The 20,401-nt window shown below is 35.7% G+C and overlaps 1 protein-coding gene across 3 annotated transcripts in view; it reads right to left on the reverse strand.

The window, feature by feature from the left end:
- The window catches only part of Naa35 (N-alpha-acetyltransferase 35, NatC auxiliary subunit), a 118,839-nt gene that overhangs the window by 33,845 nt on the left and 64,593 nt on the right, over positions 1–20,401 (reverse strand). The gene's annotated exons all lie outside the window — the stretch shown is intronic.

Here is a 20,401-nt window from a genome sequence, read left to right on the forward strand (position 1 = left end):
TAGGCACAGAAGCCTCACAAAATTATGAGGTTCAAGAAGAGCCAGATGGTTGAAGTTTATATAGCATCCTGAGCTACAGAAAGGAACAGGGGAATGGGGTTTCTGGGAGGATGGTGGGGGACACAAGGTATGGGGACATCTATGGTAAATAAAGGTAGTCTTAGTATACAGATAAATAAATCTTTCTCAGGTAGTAAAGGTGGCCTAGCAACCTTCAAAAGTATAGGTGCCTGTGCCAGGCACAGTGGCACATGTCTGTCATTTCAGTGTCTCGAGGGACTGAGGCAGGAGAACTGCAAGCTCAAGGCCAGCCTCAGCAAATTAAAAAGGAATGGCGATGTAGCTCAGTGGTAAAGCACCCCTGGGTTCAATCCCTAGTACCCCCCCCAAAAAAAGATTTCAAAACAAAGTGACAACCAAATTATCATAATACCCCTAAGGCACATATCATTAACTGTTTCTCAGGATCATACAAAGATGTTCCCCCAAGGTTCTTGGCCTTCTTCCTATTGTCCATTCTAAGTTGTTCCTGGTTTAAGTTACTTAGCTTTACATAAATTCCAATTTAACTGATGTTTCTCGGACTAAAATCCTAGGCCTACAATTTTCTTCTTAGGTCCAAATCTATGATTTCTAACTGCAAAAGGGAATTTCCATTTTGCTATCCCAAATCATCTCAAAAAGCACATGTCAAAAAACTACCTTTATCTTGCCCCTAACACTGCCTCTCTCCCTATATCTCCTTTCTCAGTATAAAAACCCATGATTCTTATAATCCTTAAGCTAGCAACCATGTCTCTTTTCATTACGTTATCTACTTTATCAGTCAATAACTTAAGGATTCTAAATCCTAATGTGTACCGAATCTATCCACGCTCTTCACTCCTAGTGCCACTACAATCGTCTACCTGAACTGACTGCTCCTATACTAAATTAATCCTATATACTACAACTCTAATTGTTCTATCTCCTAACTTCATTCTCCTAACACAAAACTTTTATTGACTCCCTATTCTCCATAATATAGATTCTTTGGCAGGGCACTGGAAAGTGCTCTAAAATTTCCTGGTACTCTTATAGAAAAAGATTTTCCATTCTAATGGAAAATTGTGTATTGTCCGATTGACTATAAGAATCAATCAACTGTAGATAGCTGAGGGGGGGACAGCTTTTTTGCCATTTGAAATTTATTTCAACACTTCATTACTCCATATAAAATTGTGCTATTTAAAAATTTTTCATTTGAACCAGTTAGGGTATCTCATTGAATGAATTTAACAAAATTCTTATCATATGCTCATTTTTATATCTGTACGAGCAGTTCTAATTTGACCTTATCTGAAAATTACCTTTAACACTCCCTATTCCCTAAGCACAGTAAGCTGTAAGTAAGCATACTGACGCACAAATATGTTCTGAATCTTTTCCACATACTATTTTCTCTCTATATAAAATGTATTCTTATTCTTAGCCTGGAAGATTTGACACAGCAGGAATAAATTCTCCTCTTATAATACTTTGTTTACATACTTCAACACTGTGGGGATACACCTCAGCTATATCCCCAGACCTCTCCCAGCTCTCCTCAAAGCAGAAATATCTGGCTGTGTCTCAAATACCTGGCTCATTAACAGGCACTGAATATGTGTTTGATAAAGGACAAGATATGCAGAATGGTAGGGTGGGGTTGCAGCTCAGTGGTAGAGCACTTGCCTAGCATGTGTGAGGCACTGGGTTTAATCCTCAGCACCACATATAAATAAATACATAAATAAAATAAAGGTATGTGTCCATCTACAACTAAAAATATTTTTGAAAAAGATATGCAGAATGCTCAAAATAAAATTAAAGATTGTACCCACCATAATGAAATAGTCTGCATTCCTGATTTATAAACCAGTGTTATAACACTTTAGAACTAAAGTAAATGACTATACAGTAAGAAGCTTCTTTACATACCACCATGAATAAATTTTAAGCTTTAATGATAAATGCACAAAATCAAGATACTTAAATAGTACATCCCACTTATTCTTCCTCAAAGCATTCTAACACATATCTAAAATTATTTCCAAGAATATCCTTTTTTCTCCCCCTTTTGCTGTGGATGGAATGCAGGTCTCCACATACATAGGAAGCAGTCTACCACTAAGCTACATCCCTACCCTCTTGTGTTCTTTCTTTTGTTGTACCAGGGATTTTATCACTGAGTACATCCTCAGTCCTTTTTACTTTGAGACACGATCTTGTTAAGTTGCTTAGGGCCTTATTGAGTTGCTAAGGCTGGCTTTGAACTTGCAATTCTCCTGCCTCAGCATACCAGGCCACTGGGATTACAGGCATGTGCCACCATGCCCTGCCCTTTTATTCTTAATACACATCTTTTCTCAAAGAATCATATGATCATCTCAATAGAAGCAGAAAAAGCATTTGACAAAATACAGTACTCTTTCACGTTTAAAACACTAGAAAAATTAGGGATAATAGGAACATATCTCAACATCATAAAGGCTATCTACGCTAAGCCCCCGGCTAACATCATTTTAAATGGAGAAAAATTGAAAGCATTCCCTCTTAAAAATGGAACAAGACAGGGATGCCCTCTTTTACCACTTCTATTTAACATAGTCTTGAAGAAGCACTGGCCAGAGCAAAAAGAAATTAAAGGGATACATATAGGAAAAAAAGAACTTAAATGAGCACTATTTGCTGATGCTATGATTCTGTACCTAGAAGACCCAAAAAGCTCCACCAGCTTCTAGAACTAGTAGATGAATTCAGCAAAGTAGCAGGTTATAAAATCAACACTCATAAATCAAAGGTATTTCTGTATATCAGTGACAAATCCTCTGAGACGGAAATGAGAAAAACTACCCCATTTATAATAGCCTAAAAAAATAAATAAATAAATACTTGGGAATCAACGAAAGAGGTGAAAGATCTATACAAAGAAAATAAAAGAACCCTAAAGCAAGAAATCAAAGACCTTAGAAGATGGAAAGATCTACCTTGCTCTTGGATAGGCAAAATTAATATTATCAACATGACCACACTACCAAAAGCACTCTACAGAGTTAATGCAATTCCGATCAATGGCATTCCTCATAGAAATAGAAAAAGCAAACATGAAATTCATCTGGAAAAATAAGAGACCCACAATAGCTAAAGTAATCCTTAGCAGGAAGAGTGAAGTAGGTGGCATCGCTATACCAGATCTTAAACTATACTACAGAGCAATAGTAACAAAAACAGCATGGTATTGGCACCAAAACAGACTGAGACCAATGGTACAAAATAGAGGACACAGAGACTAATCCACAAAATTAGAATTAACTTATATTAGACAAAGGCACCAAAAACATGCATTGAAGAAAAGATAGCATCTTCAACAAATGGTGCTGGGAAAATTGGAAATCCATATGTAACAAAATGAAATTAAACCCTCTCTCTCATCATGCACAAAACTCAACTCAAAGTGGATCAAGGACCTAGGAATTAAACCAGAGACTCTCCCTCTAATAGAAAAAAAAAGTAGGCGCTAATCTTCATCATGTGGGATTAGGCTCAAACTTCCTTAATAAGACTCCTATAGTACAAGAATTAAAACCAAGAATCAATAAATGGGATGGACTCAAACTAAAAAGTTTCTTCTCAGCAAAAGAAACAATCTGAGAGGTGAATAGAGAGCCTACATCCTGGGAGCAAATTTTTACCCCTTACACATCAGATAGAGCACTAACCTCTAGGATATATAAAGAACTCAAAAAGCTAAACACCAAAAACAAAACAAAAATAACCCAATCAATAAATGGGCCAAGGACATGAACAGACACTTCTCAGAAGAGGATATTCAATCAATCAACAAATATATGAAAAAATGTTTATCATCTCTAGCAATTAGAGAAATGCAAATCATAACTAGTCCAAGATACCATCTCACTCTAGTCAGAATGGCAGCTATTATGAAGACAAACAACAATAAGTGTTGGTGAGGATGTGGGAAAAAGGCACACTCAGACATTGCTGGTGGGACTGCAAATTGGTACAGCCAATATGGAAAGCAGTATGGAGATTCCTTGAAAACTTGGAATAGAACCACCATTTGACCCAGCTATCCGTCTCCTCGGTCTATATCCAAAGGATTTAAAAACAGCATACTACAGGGACTTAGCCACATCAATGTTCATAGCAGCACAATTCACAATAGCTAAACTGTGGGAACAACCTAGATGCTCTTCAGTAGATGAATGGATTAAAAGAATGTGGCATATATACACAAATGGAATTTTACTCAGCATTAAAAAAGAATAAAATTATGGCATTTGCAGGTAAATGGATGGCGTTGGAGAAGATAATGCTAAGTAAAGTTAGACAATCCCCAAAAAATAAATGCCGAATGTTTTCTCTGATATAAGGTGACTAACTCATAGTGGGGTAGGGAGAGGGAGCATGGGAGGAATAGACAAACTCTAGATAGGGCAGAGGGGTGGAAGGAGAAGGGTTAGCAAGGATGGTGTAATGTGATGGACATCATTATCCAAAGTACATGTATGGGGGCACTGGGACTGTGGCTAAGCGGTGGAGTGCTCACCTAGCCTGTGTGAGGCACTGGGTTCAATCCTCAGCATCACATATAAATTAAAAAAAAAAAAAATACATGTATGAAGACATGAATTGGTGTGAACATACTTTATATACAGAGACATGGAAAACTGTGTTCTCTATGTGTAATAAGAATTATGATGCATTCCACTGACATATTTTTAAAAAAAGCAATTAAAAAAAATATACATCTTTTTCAGCCTTATACTACAAGTAGAAAATCAAATAGATATTAATACTCATGAAAACTGGATTACCATGGAAAGTAAATATTTAATGGAAAATGAATACAAAAATTTTCTATGTTCTTTTTTTAAAAAAATTAAAAAGTACAATGTAAAACAATATTAATTCCGAACAAATGAGCTATCTTGCCACTGTACTCAGCATTCCTGACCTCTTCTCACTAGATGCCAGAAGGACCCCATTGCTGACTGTGAATGAACTATGTATTAAACCATTACCAAACGTCCCTCAGAAGCCCAGTGGAGACAAATATAGCACTTATTTATAATTCAATTTGGTTACACCCAGGATGTATCAGGAACATATAACCTATCAAAAAAATAGAGTAAAAAATTCCTAGAAATGAAGACAAAGGAAAGACTTAAAGCATGAGAAGTCAATTAAGGGAGACAATACTAGATAGGACAAAATATGAAAAGTATCTCTAACACCTGGAGGATAGAGAATTTGGTTCCTTTTCTTTGCTCCTCGGGTAAATTTTTTAAGTACTAACGTCTCCAAATTTAGGAGGTAAAAGCAGAAGCATACAAAGACTAGGGACAAAAAGTCTTTATGCAGAAAGTTAGAAGTTATTGTAAGTCCCTCTCCATTCCCTGCATAAACTTAAAAATTTTCCCTGTATTTATCTAGACATTATACATACTAATAGTTAAAGCTGTTCTTAATAGCTATTATTTAATCTCATGCAGACAGACTTTACAATCATACAAAACATCATTAAAGTACTTGTCAAGAAAAGAGATAAGAACTAAGATATAATTTTTAATCAAACAGTTATTCATGACAGACTACAGATGAGCATGAGAGGGGCTGAAAGCTAGAAACGAGTTTGCCCACGGTTTCAAGGAAATGAAAACCATGAAAAGTAACACTTTCCACTTTCACATGTCTATAACACTACTTATCTAAGCCTATTAAAGTGCCCTCAAGAGGCTCGGATGCCCCTTACAATATGAACTCAGAAAAAAACTAATCACTGTTACCTAATGCATGCTCCACTAAATTTTTTGAATTGTATAGAGATCACACAAAATAAGTTCTAGGCTTCATTCTGATTTTACAAGTCTGTAGGTATATAAATTACCTTGGTTTTCCTGTTGAAATACTTCCTATCTAAAATCCTAAAAATCATTCTTAGTACAAGAATGCTATGTAAGATTACTTCCTACTCTGCATTAAAAGCATTTTAAAAACAAAATATGTAACTGCTATTTAAAACATTATGACACACTGGCTTAAGGTATCCCAGTTACTAAAACTCCTTAGGTCATTAACAGAAAAGTATTATACACAGCACAATGTCATTGGATAAGAGAGCTGCAGTATCAATGTGCTTTGGTGTTATTATCTTAAAAGTAAATTAGATATCAAAATCAAAGATATGAAAATGTATCCGTCTATATAGACATCATATAATTTTTTAAAAACACAACTTTCCAAAATTACATAGGGAATTTACAGTTTATTTATTAAAATGTGATTCTGGATGTCCTTCTCTGGTTATGTTAGTCTACACTTCTTAGTTATCTTTCTATTTATAAAAAGTTATAACATTATGCCCAGTGAAATAAGTCAGATACTAAGATGTAGAAAGCAAAGGAGAGAATGGAGAGCTACTATTTAAAGGATACATAGTTTGGGAGGATGACAAAGTTCTGTAGATAGATGGTGATGGCTGCACAACAATGTAGATGTATTGAGTACCACTGAACTGTACACTTAAAATGGTTACAAATGCTGGGCATGGTGGAGCACACCTGTAATCCCAGCTACTCGGGAGGCTGAGGCACAGAAGATCACAAGTTCAAGGCCAGCCTGGGCAACTTTAGCGAGACCCTGTATCAAAATAAAAAAAAATAAAAAGGGCTAGGGATGTAGTTCAGTGGTAGAGTGCATCTTGCCTACCATGTGTGAGACACTGAGCTTGATCTCCAGTACCAAAAAAAAAATTCAAAATAAAAATAAAAAAATGAATGGTAAATGGTGAATTTTTAAAAACAATTTCAAAACTTACATTAAAGTCGTAAGTACAGTAATTATGTACTCAAATATGTTGAGTATAATTCCTACAAAGATATACATAACCACAATATAATGACCAGAATTAAGAAACTAATACTGACCAATTACTATCACAGACCTCATTCAGATATTACAAACTATTCCAATCATGTTCTTCAGATCCATGTCAGTATTATAAGTTCCATTTGTCTTTTACTCTCCTTCAGTATGGAACAGTTCAGTCTCTCCTTGATTTCTAAAATACTGACATCTCTGAAACTAACAGACAAGTAATTCTGTATACTGTCTTTCAATGTAAAGCTGGCTTGTTTCTTCATGATTAGACGTGTATTATGAATCTTAGAAATGTCACAGAAATGATGCAATCTTCTCTTTAGCGTCTATTAGCAAAATAATGGTTTGACTCATAACTGGTGATATATTCTTTGATTACCTGATAAAGGTGATGTCAGACTTCCACATTATACTTACTCCTCCTCTTTTTGAATTAATTAATACTTGGGGAGTGAGAGGAATAGACACCTATATAAATATGCTCATCACTGGGCTGGGGATGTGGCTCAAGCAGTAGCACGCTTGCCTGGCAAGCGTACGGCCCGGGGTTCGATCCTCACCACCACATACAAACAAAGATGTTGTGTCCGCCGATAACTAAAAAAATAAATATTAAAATTCTCTCTCTCTTTAAAAAAAATAAAAAATAAAAAAAATAAACATGCTCATCATTATCTAACTGTCCATTCATGTTGATATGTTGATAAAAAAAAGTAAAAAGGGCTAGGGATATAGCTCAGGGACAGAAAACTTGCCTAGCATGTACGAGGCCCTTGGTTTGATCCCCAGAAGGAAGAGAAAAAAGGATTCAAATTGTCCATTCATTCACTTATGATCAGAACTACTTACTGTGATGGTCACTAATTCAGATTGTGCAAGTGCCCCTTCAAGCTGTCTTCTATGTCTAATTGATATGTTCCTACCAATCTTGGAGTGTTTCTCATTTCTGGTATAAGATGTTCCAGACTTATCTAGTTCTTTCCCTGTTCCAGCTAGTTCTCCAAAATGCCCTAGTTTCTTTCAGTGCTACTTTAAGCAGCAAGATCTGGATGATAAGTGTGCTCACTCTGAAGGGGGTTATCAGTGCTTCTAGCCTCTTTAGAAGACAGAGATATAAAGTACATTAATAATTATATGGGTATGCATATGTATACACAGGTTTGTGCAGACATATAATTACATCTAAATTTCCATACCAACATATAGCTATTAGAAATTACAAGATTACCTTTATACCTTTAATTTCAATCTAATTTTTTTCCTTTGCAGACATTTGTGTAACTCAGTTCCCCAACTTGGCACTCCATAATTACCAATTCATTTACACACATATGAAATCATTCCAAAGAACATATGTAATCACTCTTTGTATTAATTTTTAGGGTTGCTGTAACAAATTACCATAAACTGGGCAACTTAAAACCACAGAATATTCATTCTCTCATAGATGATCACCATTGGTTTCACTGGACTGAACTCAAGGTGGTAGAAGAGCAGTAGTCTGGCTGGAAGCACTGGAGAGAACCTGTTCCTTGTTTCTCATGGCTATTCTCACTGCTTGCACAGTGGCTGCAACATGCCTATCTCTCCCTGTCTTCCCAAGACCTTTTCTATGTTTCTTATCAGTGTCCATCTCCTTATGAAGGACAATTATGATGTATTTCAATTCTACCCAGATAATCGCAAGACCCTTAATGACATCAGTAAAGACCCTTTATCCAAATACAGTAACATTCACAGGCTCTCATCAGATTTGGCTTATATTTCCTTCTCTTTAAAATACTGAAAGAATTCTATATCTCTTATTCCATTTGTTTTTCAGTTGGTTTTAGAAGCACCACATAGTCATATTCACAGTTAACATCCCCAAACCAGAAGCCCAAACATTTCCCAGGAAATCTCTTTTACTTACTGTTGGCTATTTCTTTGGGTATTTACCTATGAATTGTCAAATAACAAGGTTATACTACTATTTGATATTATTTCAGATTTATATATTATCTGTCACATGGAGGAAGTCAGAGACTCAGAAAAAACCTGAGGTAGCACAACGATCATATACGTATGTACACTTTAACCCCTTACCTTCAATCTAGAACATGATTCTGGTAATGACCAATACTGAGTATAGGTGTCACCATATGAGTAAATAAATGATATTCACATCTAGGCCAAACATTTGTGTTTGTCTGTTTTTTGTGGTGCTGGGGATTGAACCCAGGGCCTGCTGCATGCAAAGCAAGCACTCTACCAACTGAGCTATATCCCTAGCCCCTAGGCCAAAGGGAAATAACCTTTATTTTCATATGCATTCTGAACTTAGTAACTGTCTCACTTTGTTTGCTTTGCTTAACACTTAATTCAACCTGAAATCATTTGTAAATTCTCTAAATTGCTTCTCAATGTAGTTCAGCTTTCCATTATCTGCAGGTTCCAAATATATGTGGTCAACCATCCAATGGTTGTGCACCATGTAGTTATATAATAAGATGGCTGCTACAGGCTTTTTAAAAATTTGTCATATAGAGTATAACTATTCATAAGGCATTTATGTTGTATTAGGTATTTATAAGTAACTGAGAGATTATACAAAGTTTAAGGGAGGATACGTATATTTTATATGCAAATACTAATGTCATTTTATGTTTTGTTCTTTTTAGTTATAAATGATGTGGAGTCTATTCTGACATATTTACAGAAACATGGAGTCTGTCTTGTGGATGTACACTATGTTGAGATTCACTGTGATGTATTCATATACATACATAGGAAAGTTATGTCAGATTCATTCCACTGTTTTTCCTATTCCCATCCCTTACTTCACGTGGATTTCCTTTTGTCTAATCCACTGACATTCTAGGCTCCCCACATCCTTGTTCTGTTTTAGTATCCACACATCAGAGAAAACATATGACCTTGAGTTTTTTGGGATTAGCTTATTCCACTTAGCATGACAATCCCGGTTCCATCCATTTACTGGCAAATGTCATAAAGTCATTCTTTATGGCTGTGGCTATGTACCACATTTTCTTTATCCATTCATCTGTTGAAGGGCATATAGGTTGGTTCCATAGTTTAGATATTGTAAATTGAGCTGCTATAAATATTGATGTGGCCCCATTACTACAGTACGCTGATTTTAAGTCCTTTGGATTACACCAAGAAGTCGGATAACCGGGTCAAATGGTGGTTCTATTTCAAATTTTCCAAGGAATCTCCATCCTGCTTTCTATAGTGGTTGCACCAATGTGCAGTTCCACTAGTAATGTATGAGTGTAACTATTCCTTCATATCCTTGCCAACATTGTTACTTACATTGTTTTTCTTTTTTTTAGTTGCAGATGGACAGAATGTCTTTATCTTATTTATTTTTTATATGTGGGGCTGAGGATCGAACCCAGTGCCTCATGCATGCTAGGCAAGCATTCTGTCACAGAGCTCCAGCTCCAGCTAGTTACCTGTATTCTTGATAACTGCCATTCTGACTGAAGTGAGATGAAATCTCAATGTAATTTTAATTTGCATTTCTCTGATGTTGAACATTTTTTCATATATTTGTTGACCAACTGTATTTCTTCTTCTGTGAAGTACCTGTTCAATTCCTTTGCCTACTTTGTACTGTGCTAAGTTTTTCGAGTTCTTTATATAGCTGAAAGATTAATGCTCTTAGGTGCGTGTGATAAAGACTTTTTCCCATTCTGTAGTCTCTCTCTTCATGTTCTGGATTGTTTCCTTTACTGTAAAGAAGCTTTTTAATTTGATAACATCCCATTTATTGATTCTTGATTTTATTGCTTGTGGTTTAGGAGTCTAGCTGAGGAATTCGGTTCCTAGGCCGCCATTATGGAGAGTTGGACCTACTTTTTCTTCTCATAGGCACAGGGTCTAATTTCATTTGTTACATATGGATTTCCAGTTTTCTCAGCACCATTTGTTGAAGAGGTTATCTTTTCGCCAATATATGTTCATGGAGCTTTTGTTTATGATGAGATAACTGTACTTAGTTGGGTTTTTCTGTGGGTCTTCTATTCTGTACCAATGGTTGTCATGTCTGTTTTGGTACCAATACCAAATCTTCCAAGATTTTCTAATTTATAGATTATAAATTTTCAAAATAGTTTCTGATTATCCTCTGAATTTCAGTAGCAATTTTTGTTACTATAGCTCTGTAGTATAATTTAAAATATGGTATTGTGATGCCTCCTGCTTTACTTTTCTCACTAAGGATTGCTTGGGCTATTCTGGGCCTCTTTATTTTTCCAAATGAATTTCATGACTGCTTTTATTATTTCTATGAAGATCATCATTAGAATTTTAATAGGAATTGAATTAAAATCTGTATATCAATTTTGGTAGTATGGCCATTTTGGCAATATTAATTCTGCATATCCAAAAACATGGCAAACCTTTTTCATTTTCTAAGGTCTTCTTCGATATCTTTAGTGTTCTATACTTTTCACTGTAGAGGTATTATGGTTTGGATGTGAGGTATTCCCCAAAAGCACTTGTGTGAGACAATGCAAGAAAGTTCAGAAGAGAAACCACTGGGTTATGAGAGCTTTAACCCAATCAGTGAATTAATCCCATGACAGGGATTAAATGAATGGTAACTGAAGTGGTAAGGTGTGGCTAGAGGAGGTGGGAACTGGGGGTGTGGCTTGGGGTATATATTTTTATCTGGCAAATGGAGACCTCTCTCTGCTTTCTGATCATCATGTGAGCCACTTGCCTCCACCATATTCTTCCACCATGTTGTTCTGCCTCACCTTGAGCCCCAAGGAAGGGAGCCTACTGTCTATGAATTGAGACCTCTGAACTGTGAGCCCCCAAATAACTTTTCCTTCTCTACAGTTGTTCGATCTTTCAGCTACAGCAGTGAAAAAGCTGACTAAAACAAGAAGTCTTTTACCTCTCAAGAGTCTGAGTTCCAAGTATTTATTTTTAAGCTACTGTGAATGGGATGGTTTTCCTAATTTCTCTTTCAGTTGATTCATCGTTGGTATATAGAAATGCAATTAATTTTATATCCTACTTTGCTATATTCATTTATGAGTTCTAGATGTTTTCTGGGGCTTCTAAATATAGGATCATATAAACAGCAAATAGAGATAGTTTGAGCTTCTTCTTGCCTATTAGTATCCCTTTCTTTCTATTTCTGATTGCTCTGGTTACAGTTTCAAGGACTATGTTAAACAGAAGTGCTGAAAGTGAGCATCCTTGTCTTATTCCTGTTTTCAGAGGGAATGCATTCAATTTTTCTCCATTTAGAGTGATACTGGCCATAGGTTTAATGTATAGAGCTTTTACAAGTTGAGGTATGTTCATACTATTCCTTATTTTTCTAGTATTTTATCATGAAAGGATACTATATTTTGTCAAACACCTTTCCTGCATCTGAGATGATCATGTGATTCTTGTCTTTAATTCTATTTATGTGGTGAATTACATTTATTGATTTTCATAGGCTGAAGCAACCTTGAATCCCTGGGATGAAACCCACTTGATCATGGTGCATTATTTTTTAGTGTGTTATTCTATGACATTTGTCAGTATTTTATTAAGAGTTTTTGTACCTATGTTCATCAGGGGTATTGGTCTGAAGTTTTCTTTCCTTATGTGTCTTTGTCTGGTTTTGGTATCAGGGTGATACTAACTTCATAGAATCAGTTTGGAAGGGTTCCATCTTTTCTATTTCATGGAATAATTTGAGGAGGACTGGTGTTAGTTCTTTAAAGGTCTGGCAGAAGTTGGATGAGAATCCATCAGGTCTTGGGCTTTGCTTCGTTCGCAGGCTTTTAAATTTTGCTACTCGAAACTGATCTATTTAAATTTTCTATATCCTCCTGGTTGGATTTTGGGAAGTCATGTCTCCAGAAATCAGTCAGTGTCTTCCAAGATTTTCTAATTTATAGATTATAAATTTTCAAAATAGTTTCTGATTATCCTCTGAATTTCAGTAGTGCCTGCGCTGACACTTCCTTTTTCATCATATAAATTTTAATAATTTGAGTTCCCCCTTTTCTATTTTAGTTACTTTGGCTAAGGGTTTATCAAATTTTATTTTTTTTAAAGAACAAAATTTTATTTTGTTGATTTCTTAATTTATTTATTGTTTCAATTTCATTGATTTCGGTTCTGATTTTAATTATTTCCTGTCTTGTACAGCTTTTGCTGATGTTATCCCCCACCCCCACCCCAGGGCCTTGTGATGTAATGTTAGATTATTTATTCCATGACTTTCTATTCTTTTAATGCTTTCTATTATTTTCATGTTATCCCATATTTCTTGAAATTTCTGTTCATAGTCTCTTAATATCTTTTCTCCATAGTTGATTTTATTTCCAAGATTATATATTTGTCTTCATTGCCTGAAACTATCTTCCAAGGGGTCTGTCTGGTCTTTTGGTGATGCCTTCCATTGATTTTTTAGTTAATTATTGATTTCTTCATTTTGAGGATTTCCATTTGGTTCTTTTTCAAAATCTCCTTTATTGCAGTGATTTTTCATGTCCTGTGTTTTCTGTTTTCACTCTATATACTTTTACCTAGCAGATCAGTTTATCCATGAACTTTCTAAATTCCTTCTCTGATATTTCAACTGGCACAATAAACAGAAATGGTATGGTGAGCAATTGCCAACAGTAAAAACAGTAAGTTTGTAAAAGGGCTTGCTATTTCAAAAGGTGAGCAGGGAGAAGGTGGAAGATATGTAGGTTGTGATGATTATGAGGAAGAAAGAAGAAAGCAGAAGTACAAAATTAAAGGAAAAGTGGAAGAGAACAACAGAATTAGGTTGTTAGCAAAAGAAAGGAGAGAAAGAGAATTAAGAGAAATAAGTGAAAAACAAAACACACACACAAAACAAAACAAAATATACTCCTCAAAAACCCTAGCCTTCAAAAGACAGAGTCATGAAAAATAACTGCCTTCAAAAAAATGCTAGAAAAGTAAGACAAATATGTACATGTACTAATAATGTCCATGAACCATTCAGCACACAATCACAATCAAAAAGAAAGGTTCTTGATGAAAAATGAAGGAATTGGGGCTGGGGTTGTGGCTCAGTGGTAGAGTGCTCGCCTCCCATGTGTGAAGCACTGGGTTTGATCCTCAGCACCACATAAAAATAAATTAATTAAATAAAGGTATTGTGTCCATCTACAATTAAAAAATATTTAAAAAAATAAAATTAAAATTAAAAAATTAAGGAATCGTTTCCATTGTGGTAGTCAAAAATTGTCAATGATAATATATGTTGCTTGTCTGTTCCCAAGTGTCTTTTTTGTTTTTTCTTGAGTTATATATTGTGCACAATAGTAGTAGCTGGAGGCTGTCACTGGTGGTGCTTGTCACTGGTTGGAGTTCAAAAATTCTCAGCTTCCCTTCTCAGCAGTTATGTGATGGGGCAGCTTGGAGAGTGTTGTGAGAGGAGTTCCTGGAGGCAGAGCCCCGGAAGGGGTTTAGGTCTAGTTTGTCCCCTTGTGCTTCATTGAATGGTGATTGGTCTTAAGATTTTTAAATCAGCCCATCCCCAGAGCTCTGCTGCTGCTAATCCACTAATCCATGCTGGGAGTCTGCATCCCAGGAGTGTTCCCTGGGTTCCACTAGTACACTGGAGGAGCCAATCCTTCACCCCCTCCACCACCTGCAGATCCTGTCCTTCTGGCCCTTTCCAGCCTCCTAGGCTCAGTCCCCAGGCACACAGTCACTCTCACCCACCCAATCAAATTCCTGACCAACCCCTGTTAGTCCCTCATGCTACCAGACTCCAAGGGTGAGAGGGACTTGAGATCTCTTGGGTCTGAATGCCCAGTATTCCCCAGGGCAAAACATCTGAATTTCTCCTGGTTTTCTATTCACACTCTGAGTTATGTAATAGCCCAGTCTGGTTTCCAAACCCAGCTTGGATTCCACAGATATGGGTGCCAGAGATTGGTCCCACAGCTGCTAGCTACTATCTGAAGGGGATCCTAGAATACTAAATATTACCCTTGAATACTAAAGGAGGACATTATATCAAATACCCAGTTATTTTATCAATTCAACAGATGGTCTTGTATCATCTTTAAAACATCTTTCCTAGGGCTTTGTGACTTACTACAACTGGGCTTATCCTCCATATATAGAGTGCAAGTATTATCTTGTGATCTCATTTTACCACCAGCCAGGGGATTTCCTTCATTATTTTTTTTATGTTGTACTCTTATGTACCTTCACCCCATACTTTCCTTTTTTTTGATTTATTCCCTTGTTTGTATGGACTTCATCTTCCAAAAGTTCTGGGAGACAAATTTTCTGAGACTATCTAAATGTCTGAAATTCCTTCCTCAAAATTATAGTTTGTACATAGAATTCAATATTTGAAACCATTTCCCCAAAAAAATTTCTGCAAAGACAGTTCCAGTGATCTTCTTTTACTAATAACCCTGATATAATTAACATGGCCTATTTAGAGGATACAATTTAATGGTTTTTAGTATATTCAGAGTAAAAAAACTATCATCAGAAATTTAGAATATTTTCATCACTTCAAGTAGCAATATGCACTACAATCCTGGGTAACAACTAATCTACTTTATGTCGCCATGGGTTTACCAATTCTGGCATTTTAATGGAATTTATATAACATGATATTTTATGACTGGTATTTTCCACTTATCCATAAACATGAGGTTTCCACTTCTGGGTCTCAATTCTATTCTATTCCACTGATTTACTACAATTATGTATATCCAGAACCACTGTCCTGATTGTTAAGCTTGTGTACATTTCAAATTTTAAAAGTGTGACTCCTCTTTTATTTTGCTTCACTGATTTCTAGCTTCACTACTGCTGCTGAGAAGTGTGATGACACTGTCTTGACCCTTGTAATTTGCTTTTTGTACCTTACAAATCTCTGATCTTCTCTTCATTAACATTTCATGATGCTATGCTTTAATAAAGGTCAATTTTGAGGACTGGGATGTAGTTTAGTGGTAGAGCACTTGCTCTTGTATAATCCCTGGGGGTTTGATCCCCAGTACTGCAAAGCAAACTAAACCAAACCATACCAAAACCAATTTTCATGCTCTTTTTATTGGCTCTTTCTTTTAAATAAAAGACTTTGGAGGATTAGACGAACTCTAGAAACAGCAAAGAGGAAGGAGGGTAAGGGAGAGGGTATGGGGTAGGAAAGACAGTGGGATGAGATGGACACCATTACCCTAAGTACATGTATGAAGACATGAATGGTGTGACTCTACTTTGTGTACAACCAGAGATAAAAAATTGTGCTCTATATGTGTAATATGAATTGTAATGCATTCTGCTGTCATATGTAACAAATCAGAATTTTCAAAAAAGTCTCAAAAAATTAAAAAACAAAAATGAAAGACTTCTTTAATACTACTTAATTTATGTAGTTGTTATTATTATCAGTGTTACTAGGAATTCAACCCAGGGCCTTGCTAGGCAAGTGATCTTACACTGAGCTACATTCCTAGTCTATTTGTTCTTTCAATCTGGGCGTTTACATAATTTAATTCCAGGAATGCTCTACCACCTAATTACATCTCTAGCCCTTTTTATTTTGCAATACTTCTTGCTAAGTTGCCTAGGCTGGCTATGAACTTGCAATTCTGGCTCAGTCTCCTGAGTAACTGGGATTACAGGCAAACAGCACCATGACAGTTCAGGAAGTTTTCTTAAAAGAATTTTTGTGGAGCTGGTGTTGTAGCTCAGTGGTAGAGGACTTGCCTAACATGGGTGAGGCCCTGTATTCCATCCTCAGCACCACATAAAATCAAATAAATTTTTAAAAAGTTAAATTCTTTTTTATTTATTTTTATGTGGTGCTGAGGATTGAACCCAGGGCCTCGCACGTGCTAGACGAACGCTCTACCACTAAGCCACAAACCTAGTTCCAAAAGGTTAAATTCTTAAAAAACAAAAAAGAATTTTTTGTTGTTTCTACTTTTTGATCTATTTCTGGAACAACTTTCATTAGTTCATCCTTCATTTATCCTTATTAGACAGTGGACCTTCTGGACTGATTCTATAATATATTTCTCATCTTTACATTTTTAGTCTACTTTAAACTTTCATAATTTTGTTGTTCTAAACTTTTCATTTATTATCATATCGGCTATTATGTTTTGAATCAACATAATCCCTTTTTTCCTTATGTATACCATTCTATTCTTGTTTCCATATGCATATCTGCATTTAAGATATTGTGTTTGCTTACCTTGCCTATTTTGTTCTCTTTCATGTCAGAGATTTCCACCATTGACTGTATAATCAAGATTTGAAACTGCAACACAAAAATCTAAAAGTTTTGTGAATATTGATAAGGCTATTAGGCAAGACACTGTATCAGGGGAATTGCTAATATCAGTATAGCTGGATTTTGCTACTTTTCCTCCCTACTTCCTACCTCCTGGGCTTGAAGACTTGAGGCTGGCTGAATTGTGATCACATAACTTCCTTTTAATGTGCATATCTCAACTGTGTCTCATATCCCCTCAGTCCAATATCCCACTTCCTTATTCCCAAGTAAAAACTTCTAGTATTCTGAGGTTCAAGAAGGTCATCCAGCAAAGAGAGGAAATACCTGCTCCGAAACAGATTTTCAAACAGTTCTCTTTCAGTTCGCTTCTCATCGCCATTTTCAGATGTCTCTGATATGCTATTAATGGAATCTTTCTGGGGATCACAATATAAATTGAGTTCACTTTGATTCTCTATCAGTGCAGCTTAGAATTCAGTTATTTAGATACAGCTAATTCCATGTCTGTTTACTAGCTTCTAAAATTCTGTTGCTAGTGTCTATCTTGCCCTGTCCTTTTACTCTTTCTTCTTCTTCTTTTTTTTTTTTTTTTTTTTTAACCACATCTTGATTTTGGGGGGTTTCAGAAGGTAAACGCAAGTGTTTAATCTACAATCTTTTTTATTTTAACTCCTTCTCAACTGCTGTCACCAGTGCTACTAACCTAACAACTTTAATTATATATCAGTTATTTTAAAAAGATATTATGCTCTCTTGCAAATGTGTCAGATTTGAAAATATACTCCAAAGTATTTACCAATTTAAGTCAACATAAATTTAAGTACATTTTTAAAATTTCTATTAGCAATATCGAGGACGCTTTTTATCTCAAGGGTTAACTAGAACCTAACCCCACAGATAACTAAGAGAGAACATGGGAGAGAAATATATTTTGACAAGTGGTATCTACAAAGTATTTTTGAAGAAGATAACTTAAATATCATTTCACGACATAAAAAAGTGTAAAATTCAAGATATATTAAAAGCAATATGAGCTTCCCCACATCTTCTCTCCTTCATTCTTTCAATAAAGATACAACCCAAGTTTCTGAATCCAGCAAGCCCTGAGTAATCACATATTGAGTTTCAATGCACATTTCATATAACTCCAAAATCTGCTTTTCCATCCATTTTCCAGAGCCATATATTTACTATTCTATTGGACTACTCCATATTATTACATAAAAATAAACCATTACCTCTGTGCTACCCCATTTATTCACCTCCCAAACCACTTCTGCCTTCTTAATCTCTATTAAGACACTGATATTCATTGAATAAAACCACCAGCAAGTATTTCTTTTTCTTTTTGGATACCAGGGATTGAACCCAGGGGTGTGCCTAATTACTGAGTCACATCCTCAGCCCTCTTTTTTAAAATTCTGAGACAGGGTCTCACTAAGTTTCTGAGGCTGGCTTTGAACTTGTGATCCTCATGCCTCAGCCTCCTGAGCCACTGGGATCACAGATATGCCTAAGGCACCCAGCCACCAGCATGCATTTCTTAGACCAAGTTTGTTTATGTTTTTCTTCCTAATACCAATGTTCCCAAGTCCTACCCATTAAGTACCTTTTTACTAAGAAGCTAAAATGAATGCTCAATGATTCAAGCTTTACACAGCTGGAATTTTAAGAATAAGTGGCAGATAAAATTAGTAATCTGAAACCAATGTTAATCTACACTACTGTTTTCTCATCATTCTTCTTAGAATAATCATTTAGGAATGTAGTAACTTTTCTTTTCACTGCCTAGGATTGAATCGATGGTCTTGGGCCATTAATCTATAATCCAAACCAACGTTTTCATTTTGTACAATTTAATTTTTATTTTTTTGGTACTGGGAATTGAACCTGGGACATTTTACCACTGTGTTCATCCCCAGCCTTTTATATTTCTCTATTTTTAAAATTTTGAGACAGGGTCTCTCTAGTTACAATCCTCCTGTCTCAAGTCTTCCGAACCCCTAGGACTACAGGAGTGTGCCACTCTGCCTGGTCCCAACTTGTTTTTGGCAGGGCACATGCAGAACAGTGTGGGGCGGGGGTCCAAAGAATGAACTCAGGGGTATTTGACCATTGAGCCATATCGCCAGCCCTATTTTGTATTTTATTTAGAAACAGAGTCTCACTGAGTTGCTTAGCGCCTTGCTTTTTGCTGAGGCTGCCTTTGATCTTCCTGCCTCAGCCACCCAATCTGCTGGGATTACAGGGATGTGCCACTATGCCCGACCCAACTTTTTTATTATAAAACTTTTATGGCTTTAGGATTAAGGGACAATCACAAAGTTAAATTAAGAAAGCTAAGATCAAGGACAGGGTTAATATTCCCTAAATTTAAAATTTTGCTTAGTCATAAAATTACATTTTATAAAAAGTGTAATCAGCTAATTTTATGTAAATAACTTTTCTGAACTTATCTGTCACTAGACTACAAAATCAGAGAAATAATGAAGATGATACACACAGGCAAAAAAAAAAAAATTTTTTTTCCCCCTAAAAACACTGGTTTGAAATCGAGAGAAGCCATATGCTGGAGCTACTAATAATCCTATGGCAATCATCCTCAAAAATTTGCTTCATTACAGGTATAAAATAGTATGGCAAAGAAGAACATGACTTTCCAGTAATCTGGAAGACTTTTTGCTTTGTGTTATTAATATTTTCTCATTACACAAACCAATAAATTACTTTAAAGCCATGATTTTCATAGTAACATTTTTGTACTCAATTTCAAAATATTTAAGAGTTGTAGATATTATATATCTCTCTTAAACATGTACTATGTGTTGCTATGCATAGTCTTTTTTTTTTAAATATCCCATGGTCGTAAACTATCACCTTATTACTCATCTCATAAATATATCTACATCCCCACCTCCTAGAAATAAATATTGACATGTTAATAATAATACAGTATAATCACTAAAAATGTAGAGATTATGAGAATACCGATTTCCTTACCCAAATTTCCTCCTGACTGCTCTATTACCTAACATTTAGCAAGGAAAAGTTCGTGGGAAGGGGAATATCATAACTCCTGCCCCTGAAAGGAGGAGAGTGGCAGAAAGTAAAAAGGTGACAATCAGTAAAAATAAAAACGGCCTTCTTGGTTATAGCAGCAACACTGGGAAACCCTAATTTAAATATAAATACCAACTCATTAACCTAAAA

This window comes from Marmota flaviventris, chromosome 13 (assembly GCF_047511675.1).
Source record: "Marmota flaviventris isolate mMarFla1 chromosome 13, mMarFla1.hap1, whole genome shotgun sequence".
Taxonomy (NCBI): Eukaryota; Metazoa; Chordata; class Mammalia; order Rodentia; family Sciuridae; genus Marmota; species Marmota flaviventris.